The sequence below is a fragment of the Electrophorus electricus genome, chromosome 18 (genome assembly GCF_013358815.1).
Source record: "Electrophorus electricus isolate fEleEle1 chromosome 18, fEleEle1.pri, whole genome shotgun sequence".
NCBI lineage: Eukaryota > Metazoa > Chordata > Actinopteri > Gymnotiformes > Gymnotidae > Electrophorus > Electrophorus electricus.
This window is the reverse complement of record NC_049552.1, coordinates 4,148,729-4,164,189: the sequence shown is the minus strand read 5'-3', so window position 1 is coordinate 4,164,189 and position 15,461 is coordinate 4,148,729. Positions and strand designations below refer to the sequence as shown.

Genomic DNA, 15,461 nt, shown 5'->3' with positions numbered 1-15,461 from the left:
TATTGTAATTGTCATACACTCACTCACACTCACATTCACGTACTCAAATACACTCACACATATACATGCACTCACTCACTCACACACACTTACTTACACACAGTTATACATGCTCACACACACGTAGACCTGCACTCATTCACTCCACACACACACACACACACACACACACACACACACACACACACTCACATGCCAGATGTGGAAAGAGAAGCCAGAGCAGGAAGACGTTCTCAAAAGTAGTTATAGATCTTCAGCTGCATGTAGTAGAAGCCGCGCGTGCGCGTGTGTGTGAGATTGCTAGAGAGAGAAGGAGAACTATCATCTCTATGTCCCATTTGTGTGGAGTCAAAGCCAGCATGGTTCTTGGAGGAGAACCGTGGAGGAGCTGTCCTGACCATTGTCATCTGTTCTGCTAAGAGATCTCTTAGAGAGAGAGAGAGAGAGAGAGAGAGAGAGAGAGAGAGAGAGAGAGAGAGAGAGAGAGGAAAAGAGGGAGAGCATTAGACAAGCTCCAGCAGTGGGCAGACACCAGAACATGGGCTGGAATGTGAAATATGCAGGCGTTCAATGGAGCCATCTGTGTCTGCCTGCCCCAAGGAGACAAGGTGTGTGTATGAGCATGTGTGCGAGGTGGGGTGTGTGTGTTTGGATGTATGCATGAGGAGGCTATGTTTTTGGGTGTGTGTGTGTGAGGTGGGGTGTGTGTTTGTGTTTGGTCATAGTTGTGAGGTGGGGTGTGTGTATAGGCATATGGCTGAGGTGGGGGGTGTGTTTAGGCATATTTGTGAGGTGGGGTGTGTGTTTGGGCGTATGTGTGAGGTGGTGTATTAGTGTGTATTAGTGTGCTGTTGTGTAATCCACTGTTGGAGTGTGAAAATATCTGACACTATAATGGTGCAATTTTCAGCTATTTAAATAAAGGTATTTGCTTTAAACTGAGTATTTGCTTAAGAGTTTAATGATTTCCTAACTACACTTACACTTATGTTGCATCCTGTGTCCTGTCCGTTTTTTATGTTTGTGTGTGGGGGGGTTTGGTTGTGTTCTGTTGCTGATCCGCTGTTGAATTCCACTGCTGAGTGTGACTGTGTTTGTGTGTATATGTCTGTGTGGTTATGAATGTGTGTGTGTGTGTGTGTGTGAGTGACAGAGTGTTGATATGAGCCACTGTGTTAAGTTGTGTCTGTAGGTGTATATATGGATTTGGGTATGAGCCTGTGTTTGGTGTATGCATTTGAATATGAGTCACTCTGTGTGTGTGTGTGTGTGTGTGTGTGTGTGTGTGTGTGTGTGTGCGTGTGAGTGTGTGAGTGCGTGTGTGTGAGTGTGTGTGTGTGTGAGTGTGTGTGTGTGTGTGTGTGTGTGTGTGTGTGCGTGTGAGTGCATGAGTGTGTGTGTGTGTGCATGTGTGTGTGAGTACGTGTGTGTGAGTGCGTGCGTGTGTGTGAGTGTGTGTGCGTGTGAGTGACTGTGAGTGCGTGTGAGTGTGTGTGTGTGTGTGTGTGTGTGTGTGCACGTGTGAGTGTGCGTGAGTGTGCGTGTGTGAATGAGTGAGTGTGTGTGTGTGAGTGCGTGTGTGTGTGTGCACGTGTGAGTGTGCGTGAGTGTGCGTGTGTGAGTGCGCGTGTGTGAGTGTGTGTGAGTGTGAGTGTGTGTGTGTGTGTGTGTGCCTGTGAGTGCATGAGTGTGTGTGTGTGTGTGTGTGTGTGTGTGTGAGTGCGAGTGCGTGTGAGTGCGTGTGTGTGTGAGTGCGAGTGTGTGTGTGCGTGAGTGTGTGTGTGTGTGTGTGTGTGTGTGTGTGAGTGTGAGTGCGTGTGAGTGCGTGTGCGTGTGAGTGCGTGTGTGTGTGTGCGTGAGTGTGTGTGTGTGTGTGTGTGTGTGTGTGTGTGTGTGTGTGTGTGTGTGTGTGTGTTTCTAGGGTTCTTTTTTATGTCCACCACCTAAACATTTTCCTCTCTCCATGGTGTCTCTCTCCCTTTCACTTATCCTCTCTCCTACGTTCTTGTGCTTTCTTACAATCTCATACGTTTTCTCTCTCGCTCTCTCTATCTGTCTCCCTGTCTGTCTCTCTCTCTATCTGTCTCCCTGTCTGTCTCTCTCTCTGTCTCTCTCTGTCTTACTATGAATGTAGGAACCTGGGAACTGTATTGTGGTTATATATAGCTTACACACTATGACCTTTCATCTCTGTTCCAGTGTCTTTGTCTGTCATGTTCGTATGGACTCACAAGCAGTGACTTGTTTTCCGCAGAGGTTTCCCTGACTGCCTGGTTCCATAGTGTTCAGTCAGATAGCACAAAGAAGACTTGATCCCACTGGTTTAAATTCAGTTTACACCTTTAATTATGCAAAGACTGAAGCCTCATTTGTAGTGGAACTATAACACAAGTATACAACAAACGTAAAACATCCAAACACCACTATGCAGACAGACTAACAGTTCATTAAAGCATGCACAACCTTCAGTGAACTGGCCATTTAGCACAAGTTTGTGTTTGCGTTTGTCTAGCAGACGCCAAAGACGCGTCCTGCGTGTAGACCTGGGGGGAAATATCCTGTCCCCCGAGGGAGCGCTGCAAGTTACAAAGTGACTTCAGCAGAGCGAATCCCAGCCCCCACCGGCTGGTGTGCCCATGGCAGGGTCAGGGTGGGCAGCACGAATGTGGCACAGAATCGGTGCTATGGAGAGCCGCCAGGGCTGCGCGGGGGTGTCCCAGTATCTGGGAGCATCTGTGAGTGCCGAACTGATATTGAAGATGAAGACTTTTGATCCTTTTGAGCTCCTGCGTCATTTTAAACAGTTCTGTGCTGAGTAAGGCCACGTGTTCTTCTGCTAGAACCCCTGTGAGCATACAGAAAGGTTTGAGAGACGCTCCCGCGTCCAGAGGACTGTCTGAGGCAGGTCTGTCTGAGGCAGGTCTGTCTGAGGCAGTCTCTTTGCTGTTTCATATCTCTGCTCCTTCTTTCACTCTCTGTCCTTCATGGAGCCTCATGAATCTGAACTGTCCTAATGGCTTCCTTCTACACAGCCACCAATACAGAGGCTTGTAAATCAATAGCTTTTAGTTAGACTTTTGCTTGCAAGAGAACCAGCAGGAATAGGACTTTGATGCTGACATAGATGTGTGTGCGCGTGCGTGAAAAGATCTTCAAAATGTCAAAACTCATTCTGCTAAAATAATATCATTATCATAATAATAGAATAATCTCATTCTCTCTCACTCCCTCTTTTAATCACACACACACACACACACACACACACACAGATTACCCTTCATGAGAGAGGAAGGCAGTGTGGTGAGGAAATCTCCTCATCTTCCGTTATTACTTCTGATTCTGTCATCAAAATGACCACTTTGGCTTGCTGGTCAACTACAATCATATGATGTATTTTCCAGAGGAAGTTTGGGGGGATCTGGCTATGCTCAGCCAGGGGAACTGAGTGACAATTAAGAGTCTCACAAGCAAAGCAAGAATAGCAAAACGTCCTTGTGAAAGTGCCCGCACACATGTACACACTCGTGCTCTCGCACACGCACGCACACACACGCACACACACACACAGACTCGACCTTTCTCTCTCTCACACACACATATGTATAAAATGTCCTTGTGAAAGTGCCCACACACATGTACACAATCTATTCCTCACTCTCTCTCTCTCTCTCTCTCTCTCTCTCTCTCACACACACACACACAAACTCAGTGCTGTAACCACTTCAGGTTTATAGCTGCGCTGGGTAATTAGCCCATTGTAGAGTTGGGGGGGGGGGTTACCGTGACACTTTGGTTTCCTGAGAGCCTTGAAAAAAGAAACAGCTCGCTTACCTCCTCCCGTACGAGAGCGGAAGGGCGGGGTGGTGGAGGGACAGAGCGAACGCAGAACAGAAAGAAAAACAGAAGAAAAGAAAAACAAACCCATCTGACATCACAGAACAGTGGGGAGACAGAAATGTAGGTCAAGTCCAGCCTGGGTCCAGCGTCTGTTTGAAACCATCTGAAAAGACAGGAAGAAAAGGGGTGCGTCCTGCACGGAGCCGAGCACAGATGTCCCTGCTCCTGGGGGCCAGTATCTTTGACCTCTGTACATTCGAACTGTAGCATCAAAAATGCTCATGAATGAGGATAAGAAGAAGTCCACGTCCCCCAAGGCAGGCTGGGAAATGAAGGATTGGGGACACCAAGTCTCAGTGAGAAGATTCTTATTTATTTATTTATTGCCAGTTTTTTGAAGGTTACTTTAATGCATATCCATCATAAATGTCAGCGCATGCATTCCCCTCTCTCTCTCTCTCTCTCTCTCTCTCTCTCTCTCTCTCTCTTTCACACACACATATAATGATTACTGCCTTGGGGCTCAGATATAATATTGCGCTTTCTCCAAGCGTCACCCTCTCATACTGATCGCATTATTCTAGCTTTGAAGCAGCATGAATAACTGTAAACACAGTTTGGGCAGGAACAAGGTTGCTGATATTTTAGAAAAACAGCACCCTGATCAAAGCAAGGCCATCCCAGCCCCTACCTCTGCTGAGCACCACCTACAGCGTCCAATGGCATCTTATATAAGAGACTTTATGAATGATTAATCATGCTACTTCAATAGTGGCCGCACGTCAGGTCAGGGCCACGGGTGGCTGGCTGGCGCAGGGGAGGTTTCGGACCATTACACGGAGCACAGGTCAGGTGGTGAGCAGCCACTGACCCCTGCCAGGATCTCCAGTGTGCCATCCTTCAATGCTCCTCCACTGCTTGTGTCTCTGCAGGCTTCAAACAAGACAGCTGGGAACGGCATGAGGGTCCAGGGACTGGACACACACTACACTAGTGTCTGCAGTGTAGTGTGTGTGTGTGTGTGTGTGTGTGTGTGTGTGTGTGTGTGTGTGTGTGTGTGTGTGTGTGTGTGTGTGTGTGTGTGTGTGTGTGTTGAAGTAGAGATCATGTTTATGAGTGCTACATCAGAACAAGAAAGATTTAAAGTACTCATGCCATGTCTTTATATTTACCATTCCACAGTGAGCTTGCCAGTAAAACCGAAAAAGGAGGAAACCTATACAATGGTTAACTTAATATCAATTGGCTAAAAACTCCAGTATAAACAGCAAATAGTCTCAGTAAAATTAATTTACATAACATTCAGTTACATTCATAGTACGTTTTCAGCAAATCACTAAAATTTGCCGTCGACACCTAGATTAGTTTATAAAAAAGGATACTTGTCGCGGTGTGATTTGTAGTGATAGTCCCTACAACTTTGAACTAACGCTGGCCCTTTAAGCGACGCGAGTAATACATTTGACTTTCAACGGGCGCTTGCAAATTAGTGAACAACATCGTCGTAAGAAATATCTATCTATCTATCTATCTATCTATCTATCTATCTATCTATCTATCTATCTATCTATCTATCTATCTATCTATCTATCTATCTATATCTATATATCTATATCTATATCTATATATATCTCACACCTATATTTGTTTTTCCCCCTGACGTTCTGTGTAATTGCTGCAGACTTTGAAAAGATGGAAAATGTGTTAAAAAAAACTAAACAAAACCCAATCTCCCGTCTCCAACTACATCTGGCTGGAGACGAGTGGGCGAGAACGTGGGTAAAAAATAAAAAGCACGGGAGAGAGAGCGCGCGCGAGAACGCAGGACGTCTCTCGAGAGCGCTCTCGAGAGCTAGGCGGTTCGGTTGTTCGCTGAACAGACGCGACGAAACCGATGAGGACGGAGACAGTTCTCTGTGTGGATTAATAGTGGACGTTTATTTTTGTTTTACTTCGTTAAAAAAGCAAACAAACAAACAAACAAAAAAACTACAGAAAGTCCGGTAGCACCAGGCCTTAAACGTTAAAAAGGTAAGACGTTACCGCGGACGTTAATTTGTCCGCTAAGCCGTTTGCCTCAGCGAGGGTTCGGTGTGGCTAACGGGTGTTAGCTTGAATTTGCGGGATGACTCGTGCTGTCCCTTCTTGGGTTTCACACACACGAACTGTTTCGCAATTGAGATTCAAAATGCGGAAACCGGAGCTCGTTGTGGTCAGCAAACGTTAGCTAGGTAAGCTAAGATAAGAAGCTATTTTAGCCAGTTGCCTTCAAGATTACCGCTAGCGTTAGCTAAGCTAAAATACATGTGTAGCTGGCTAGTTAGCGACGTTAGCTGAGGAGATGACAATAGGGAATCGATACGGCACAAGTCAGCGTGTTTTTGTTAAGTGGCGTGTGTCTTTAATGCGGTTATCGGTTTATCCGCTTGTTCAGTCCGTCCACCGTTCATTTCGCGCGATGGTTTTATTCGTAAGTGTCAACATTCGCTAACTTAGCCATTTAGCTAGCCAGTTAGCTGTATATAGCCTGTTTTTTTCAGTTAATTTTTATACTGCCTGGTTGTGCCAGAGGGGGAAAAACAAATAGTAAAGTCTCTCGTATGAACATTAGCTACCGTTATTTTAAGATTATGAATGATCTCCCCGAACACGTGTATTGAGTTCGTTGACCAGTTATGAGAAAAAGGCTTGATGATTTAAGTTAAATGTTAATAAAACTGTTCTGTATTTTGTTATGCTTATGATTGAATGTGTGACGAATTATTTCGCTAGAAAGCTAGCTAAGGTCAACATGGCCAACTATCTCTAGCTACATCGAATCAGGTATGTAGGTTAGCAAAAGCTAGCTGGTTAGTTATTGTTGCCATCCAGTATACATAACGGCGTAATATGTCCAGATTTGTTTTAAACTGCTGTCAGGTTAGTTACACTGATGGCAGTGTTTTACCGTGAATGTGCATGTCCTCATGACGGACGTAACTTGTCTAATAAGGTTTGTGATTTTTATGAAACGTTATGGGGTAAAAATACTGAACTATTTAGCTAGGTTAACCTAGCTACTTAATTCCCTTTAGTACGGGTGTTTTGAGAAATCAAATACATATCGCCATTGTGGCTGGTTTGCTCAAGTAGTTACGTAATGAAACGTGAGCTGGAGGGTAATGCTTCACGAGCCAGTACATCCCCATGTTGTTTCTCATCCACTGCCTAAGGTCGCGTGCTTGTTTTATTTTTTTTCGTGCGTAGCAGTTCCCAGCTCCTCTTCTCAGCGCGCCAGGAACGTAAAAGTCGTTTTGGACACTGGCCACGCAAGAGTGAGTTTGTATTGACTTTTTGTGTTATTGAATGTCTCGGCTTTGTGTTGGTATGCTGGTAGCCATTGTCAGTGTCGTCCTGATTTAGTGACTTCACCTGATACAGGGAAGCATAACACATTCACATACCGGGTCATAATGATATATCTTATTCGCTACATTCAGGGATAAATACACCGAAGGCGGATGCTCTAAACGGCGGTTAATTTGCACAAGAAAAGTGCAGGAATTTAAAATATGGAACAGATGTAACCCAGTCGGTTAGTGTAATCGTAGGTGAGGCCCCGTGGAGGCTTCGCCCTGCTGCGTTGAATTCTTTCCCACTGTCCTTGATGAAGTGAAGGAAGCTTAGTGTCCTGTGCAGAGACTGGACGGATGTGATGCCTATACTCGAAACACAACTGGTTTCGCTCGGGGTTCCTTGCTGCAGCCAAAAGTCGTGAAAACAGCGGATTTGTGTTGGTGTGGCGTGTCCGCTTCAAATCCACCCCTCTGCGATGTGTATTAAGCATAAGGCTAAGCGTTATTCTTTCTCTCCTTCCATAAAGACTGAAGATAAGCAATAAATGGCACACAAGGTGGTGTTTTGTGCCTGGCCTTGTAAAATGTTTAGACTACACTCTGGCATTCATCACTGAATGTTTTAAAATACTTTGGGCTTGTGCCAGCACTAGGTGTACACCAGTTTCTGCAGCTGTGAACATCACAGCAGTACTCCTGTTTAGTTTAAGTTGAACAATTGCTTTGCCTTAGATGAATTTGGCAGAGATTCAACTTCAATTCAGAGACAAGATGAAAAGCATTCTGTGGTTTTGACTTGGCAGTCCCTTGTTTTTATTTTTAATAAGTGGCTCAGACTCTGGAGGGTTGGTGGTGGTTCTGAGCATTGATTGCACTGTCCATATAGCTTATTTTGCATTTTTTTTTGTGTGTGTGTTTGGGGCAGAAAGGGAAGGTGCGTAAGCATCTGTCCTAGGGATGAAATGATTACATGTTTTACAAAAAAGAAAAATCCCAGCAGTTATTGGTAGCTTAAGGTTTTGGTTATCTTTTAAAATTGTAATCAACTCATTAAAAAAAAACATGCTGATATACTGTCCAGCATCAACCAACTTGGGTTTGTTTTCTGTGAGTGAAAATATGGCAGAAGGCAGTAAAGCCATTGGAGATTTTTCAGTCTTCTAAGAGGACCAAGTCTGAAGTGTGGCTATAAGACTTGGAAATGGAGGAATACCTCATGGTTTCTCTGTCCACCTTGCTAATAGCTTGTCAGTAATGTAAACTAAAGCTTTCAATGCTACCTACCCTTGTAGAAACACTAGTGTAAAGAAAACGTTGTCAGTGGTTTAGTGTAGTTGGCACTTTTTTCTGCCTCTGAGCTGAATGCACATTTTAAGAATGAATTCTGTGCATGTATTTTTATTTATTTATTTTTTATATTCTTGGAATGGAAAGCTGTTTAGACCAATTTCCTTCTTTCTTCTGTAGGGATTTTCCTGTGTAAATACGATGTGACATTATTTGCATTTGTCTGAAATTCAGTAAATAGTTGAACTCTTTCAAATAAGTTGAATGTCTTGAGTCAATTAGCCAACTTTGCTGCCAAGGGAGACTGAAAATTGGAAAACACTGCTATTTAATTTGCCACCTTCAGCATTATTATGCTGTTTGTTTAAGAGGCTAATTTGTAGGTAATTTTCAAAGACTTGTATAGCCTATTATACAAAGAAAACAACGTGCACAAGCAGCGTTTATTATTCCCATTGCGCTTGATTTGTGATGAACAACACATCCTTACCATCCACGCTCAGAAATTCACATCTTCCTTACAGTCTCATTTAAGCAACTCACATGGAAATGTTGGACCAGGTGGCTTAACTTTAACTTTTACATTTAAAAAATTGTATTTGCACTTCATTTCAGAGTGGTTTAGTAGCCTCAGAAAGTAATGTCATCTATAAAAGAATATAGATAGTAGACTTGTACATTAATTCATTTCAAAGGACAGGTGTAGGCTAGCTTGTCTCCTTCTTTTGATGTGGGTATTTAGCAACAATAAGCCTATTTCTGTTAATAATATTATTATTATTATTATTATTATTATTATTATTATTATTAACTGCTTTGACCCCATCTGTCTTTTCTCTCTGTTGTGTGTCTCCAAACTCCATTAGTCTATTGCACTTAATAGATTACAAAGTTTAGTCAACCAACTCGTGCAGAGCAAAAACGATCTTGAAACGGGAGCGAAATGTTGATAATTATTTATAGCTTTTGGTGTTTTTACTCAGTGTAGGTAGATATAACAGCCAGTCAGTTTTGGCTTCCATTTGAAAGTACACACCTATTTTCTGCTGTAAAGCATTGTTTGAGCTCCCAGCACTGAAGAAAAATCTGAAATATCAGGAAAAAATCAGAACCAGCAGAACTGGCTTGAAAGTGAATTCACGATATCTTCTAAAGCTGAGAAAACACTTGATGACAAAGTTACCACGGCATCAGTTATATCGAAGTGTTCAGAAAAGCTATGACGCACAGATTAAGACAAATATGCAAAATATGTTGTTGTGCAAGACGGGGACCACAATAAATCTTTTCTATCGCCTGAAAAGGTACTGTCCCGTTGACCACAACCACAGTGTAAAAATGTGGCTCATGTTAGTACATCCATGTTTAGTGCTAGTGGGATTGTACCAAAACGGCAGTAAATTGTGTTGTCTTTGACCATTGCATTTCTCTATTTTTGCAAATAAACTATATTCAAAAGTTTAACTAATGAACCCTATGGTGTCCCTTGGTTTCTGTCATTATCAAGATACTCTTCAAGCTGGCAGCATTATCTGAATATTTATTGAGATTAAAGTCAATACTGATCAACATGGAAAAATGTGACACTGATGATTTTTACATATTGCTTAGCCCTGCTCTCAACCAACATATTTTGTTCATGTAAAATCCCACACTCCTTGGTTGTAAATTTGGTCCAGCAGAACAACACTACTCTTTTATATTTTATACTGTATACTGATAACTGTTATCATTATAATCGTGTATATGGTTTCATCTCTGCTCTGCCCTTTAAGCAGGGGCTGCAGGACGCTTGTGCATCACTGCATCTGGAATGCCTGCTGTGCTCAGCAAATGCATTCCACAAAGATACTGAATGTTGCATATCGCTTAAAGGGAGTTTATCTTCCATACTAGCACCATAGCTACTCTGTTCCTAAGCATAGTTTTAATTCCTTTCTCATCTGATGAATCGCTGAGGGATGGAGATTTGATGGCCTGTTTTTTTGATTGGCTACATTAGTCCAGTACATTTTGGCCAACAGTAAATCTGAGATTTATAGGCACATGTGGATGCTGCATGTGGTTAAATCATGGTTTACACCAGACACAGAGCAATTCTCATTTAATGAATTGTTTTTCATGGTCTGTTGTTGACAAGGCAGACCTTTGCAGTGTATTTCATTGGATTTAGATGTTGTAATGCATTGCAGCCTTGGTGCCAGAGCTCCACCCCTCTTTAGATGAAGTTGGGTGGATTGTGTTTTTGAGGCAAGTGTGGGAGTGGAGTACAATGGCTAACAAAAGTAGTATGTTATTGTGTTGAAAGAGTGGCAGACCTGTGACCTACATTTGAGCAGTTCCTCTTTCACTTTCATGGGCTGTTTTTTATGGGTTGGCTGGCTTGGACAACAGCCCTATTAAAATTCTGACATGAGCATTACCCTCACCTCTGAGCCTGTGCTTTAAGGAGCAAGCCATGGAGTGAACTCATCTCAGCATTTTCCTGCATTAGCATTTCGGTAGCAAGTTATCTCATGGGTATGATTTCATAGTGTGGGCTGCTTGATGTTTAAACATGGTGCGTCAGCCAGTGCTGTGTGATGACTATTGTGAAGCCACATAAACCTCGAAGGCTGCATTGTGTCAGTTATGATGTCATGACCCCCACCTCCCCCTGGGAGAGATTAGGTGTCTAAATGACCTTTACCATACAATCTATAAAGGTCATCCAGCTTCAATAGCTTTGATAAAGTACTTGTTTCCGTAGTTCTCCTTGGAGTGTGTGGAAATAAATCTGATATCAGGCCCTAGACTGATATCCTTGCTCCATACCTGCCAAGCCATGGTGGTTGTGAGTGAGGTTTGGTACACTGTGTTTAGAAGCTCTCTCTGCTGGGGCTCCTCTGTCCTTGCTGGGCAGTGCAGGTGAGTCTGTTCTGTTGGGTCTGTGTGACTTTGCACTACGCCACGTCTTTAATTCCTGTTAAGGCCTTGGGGGGGGGGGGGGGGGGTTGCATTGCGAATTCCATTTAGGGTATTTGACTAATGGTGCAGAGCTGGTCATGCTTGCTTGTTGTAATATTCAGGGGTGCATGCCTGTATGTGCATTGAGGTGGTTTATTTTGTGGCCTCTATGTCCATTTAAGGGTCATCTGAACTGCAAGGCTGATGGGACATTTGTCAGTTGTGACTGGTGCTTGGCACAAGCTGCCCTTTGCTGCTGGCTGAGCATGTTTATTTCAGGTCTGTGCATGCGTGTGTGAGTGGAGCTACATAGTATCTCCAGCCATGGTAAACCACTATGCGGTTCGCAATTTAGAACTGAACATCAACAAAACTAAAAAAGGCTCAATATTGAAAAACTAAAGACTAAAAAAAGCTCATTATTATTATTGTTCTTATAGCAAATGGTGAGTGTGTGGATGCTGTAAACACATAAATCTAGGTGTACATATCTCAAAGGATGTACTTTCTGAAGAGACTTAAATTTTGGTCTGTGTATAAATAGCCATATCAGTTTCTATCACTGTACTGTAGAGTAGGCTTATGATACCAGAATTTTGACTTCGATACCAATACCATGTGTAGTATCACATTTCTCGATACCAAAACAATACCTTGGCATAAAACCCCCACAAAAATAACTCCTTTCATTTTCTGAATGTAATGTTTATTAACAAATAAAATCTGATTGCAAAATTAGATTTTTAAATAGACTCTTGCTAATTAAAGCTACAGGTGTGCTGTTCTGGCTGGTAGCTGTTCAGTTCTTTGTCCAGCCACACTCCATCTAAAACACAGAGGGTAGATGTGTAAAAACTCACTGCATGGAGGTATTCCTCTGCCTTTCTGAAATCTTCATCAATGAATAAAATCTGTTTGAGAGAATACATTTTCAGAGACAGCAAAAATGTATTTACTTCTCTCGCAATCACAACAAAAGGTAATGGAACTGTTTCATCTTTTAATTAATTCAATTTGGCCACTATAGCAACAGCAATCCACCATGCAAAGTATTCTTATTTACCTGTCCCCCTCCATTGACTTTCTCAGACTCTGGTCCAAGGGGGCTGCTGAAATTGTGGAATATTGTTCGATCAGTCAAGTATAGGGAAATCTAATGGGTTCTCATATCATGAGGGAAAACTATGACACACACAACTTGCATGGGTGTTTATAACCTTTAAATTAAGCCATAGAGAAATTGATATCGATTTTTGTATGAAAGAGTATCAGCAATATGAGATTTATCAAAATTGTTTTCATTTTGATAGTAAAATTGCTGGTAAAGAGTGTGTGATTCCTACTTAGGACTTTGATCTTTACCAGAGACTCGTTCACCCGACGACATCTTGGATCTTAGCGGTCCGCTACAGAAAAGACACTTTGTGCTTTAAGGTGTGTGTATGTGCAAAGTTAGTCTAGCTTCATGAGTTCTCAACAGTGGCAATCCACAAAATGACAAGCGTTTGGAATAAGTGTTATTTATTATTCGTAGCAAATGTCACTGTCTTCAGCCCCCACTGGTTTGTGCTGTGTACACTGCTTGTTTTGTTGGTTCTTTCCCTCTCACCTCTACCCTCACTGACACTGTGTGCCCTCACCGTCACGTTATGAGCTTGCTTGTCCAGGTGCCGATAGTCAAGGCTGCTTTGCTAACTGTCCTGAGCTCAGATATTTTTGACTTTTCTACCTTGCACCAAGCAGGAATCAGCTAGTTCGTGAAAATATTTCTGAAGATGAGAGGATGTAGCTCTTACTCCAAATGCCATCGACACTGACACACTCCATTTGTTTTCACCTAGGTTCTCTTTCCCTTCATTGCTAACAGGTGCATCGCAGACTGACTGTACTCAATGTGCTAGTTTGTTGAGCTGGCTTTGGAGACTGCATTATGTTGAACACCTCTGCTGAAACTCAGTGTCATGCTGGTGCCTTAGATGTTCTGCCATGTTGGTAGTGCAACCTCCTTTTGTAACAGATCAGCCTTACACCTCTTCATTTTCTTTCGCAAAGCGGAGCCGTACACAGATCCTGGCAGATAGCTGCGTCCTTAGAAATATTTTTGCACTGTATTTGAAATGTACAATTTAAAATGTGTATGTAGAAACAGATAAGTGCTATTTTTTTAATGGATGAGGGTAGAGCTTGACTTTGTGTGAAACTTTTGTGATACAGACAATCTTGAAATAACCATGTTAAACACAGTCCTATACACTGATGCACTCAGGCGTAAACATGTACTTTATCAAACTGCTTCATAAATGGAGGCTAACTGGCATTTCAGCCTGATATTTCCCACTAAAAAGGTATGGGTTTTTTTTGTTGTTTTTTTTTTTTGGTCCAGCAGTTTGTTGATGGGTTGGAGTGAGTTATTGTGTTATTGCTAGAGTGAATTAAGTGAGTGAGTTATTGAGTTATTGGGAGAGAGTTACCGAGGAGCAGTGTCTCTGTGTGTATGCATGCATGTATTTGCATGCATGTCCGTCTTCTGTCTTATGTGAGGTTTCTGTTTTCTGTGCAACATGAATACTTTGGTCCCGTGGGTGGGTGTGTCGAATTATCATTTAACAAGGAATCTTTCTTTCTGTGTTGATATTCAGAGCTTATGTTAATCTGAGACTATCTGTGCCTTTTTTCCTGTCTGTTATTGCTGTCTTTGTGAGAGGTAGTGATGATGTTGGAGGATTGGCCATGGCTGTCCTAGTGTGCAGTCCCCCAGGCTCACTCTCAAGCAGGCGGTGTTTTATAAACTGTGGCCAACTGGTTTGGTGAGCCAGTGCTCACAGCAAGCTTCTAACCTACTGTCTCTAGTGAACTCTGTGTCCTCTGAGCTGATCTTGAGGCCCAGTCATGTGTTGTAATCACACTAGTGAGAACAGAATTACTTCAGCACTCCAGTGCTTTGACTGCATCTGTTCACATCCAGTGGAACAGAGACGCAAAGAAACAGAGGAGCTAAAGCCTCTACGAGACCTGGTGCTCACAGTAAACAGAAGTGTGTGTGTGTGTGTGTGTGTGTGTGTGTGAGAGAGAGAGAGTGTGAGAGAGAGAACTGGCAATAGCAGTGTTTAATTAGACGGGCTCCTCAGTCCAGCTCTTCACACTCATGTTGATGACTTATTAAAGTGCCGCTTAATGCCCCTGGGGCATCACGCTGTGTCCGTGGCCTCTGCTGTCAGCCAACGCTGTAAATAATCCTGGACTGCAGATACATATGAGATGCAGTAATGAAACCGTGTGCTCTGTGCCATCTCCAGTGATACTATGCAACTGTTGGAGATATTATTACTTTCAAAGCCACATGGTCAGAGGGGCCAAAGTCTGATTTAAATGCAAATTTCTGTTTTCTGCACTGATTGTCCTTAAATAACAGTCCAGCAGTATCAGAACATATTTTTCCATAATTGTTGGTTTTACATCATGCTTTATAAAATGCTTTAAAAACATGCATTCCAAATGTGCTTTACAAAACATGAGGGAAACCAAAGCAATGTTTGGAAAAATGTTAACATTTTTTTTTTTTAGTTTCCAGGGAAGCAAGACTTTGCCATAATCACAGATTTAAAGATGAGGCATTCACTCAAGATGTTTCAGCAGAATATCAAGAGTCTTCCAGAACTTTAAAATGGCTCTGACTTCAGACTGAAATCCGTTCCTCTTGGTTAATAACCATTTCATTGATGTTAAAATGTAGAAATCATATTATAATCATATTATAAACACAACCCCCTAATTTACTGCTTGTCTATGCAGTGTAAAGGATGCCTAATTGTGGTTTCAAGTCACTTACACTTTTTGCTTTTGCTATATTTAAACATGTCTCAACTTGACCAAGTCTGGCACCATCACTCCCTTCTGCCACCCATGGACATTTGCGTGTATGTGCGCGCGTGTGTGTGTTCTTACTGCCAGTGTGGTTCACACTAGGCTGTGTGCCTCAATGTTTGTGTGTTTGTGGACTATGTACAGGGTGTGTGTTGGGTGGGTATGGTTGCATGTGTTCTTAGATACGTACAT

General features: G+C 42.5%; 1 protein-coding gene across 5 annotated transcripts in view; it reads left to right on the top strand.

Annotated features, from left to right (window-relative positions):
- The first annotated feature begins 5,673 nt into the window (after positions 1–5,673).
- Positions 5,674–15,461, top strand: part of ncor2 (nuclear receptor corepressor 2) — a 67,567-nt gene continuing 57,779 nt past the window's right edge. For all 5 annotated transcript variants that reach the window (XM_027022073.2, XM_027022072.2, XM_027022070.2 and 2 more), the window contains exon 1: positions 5,674–5,868. The gene's annotated coding sequence lies outside the window, so the exon portion shown is untranslated. The remainder of the gene's footprint in view (positions 5,869–15,461) is intronic.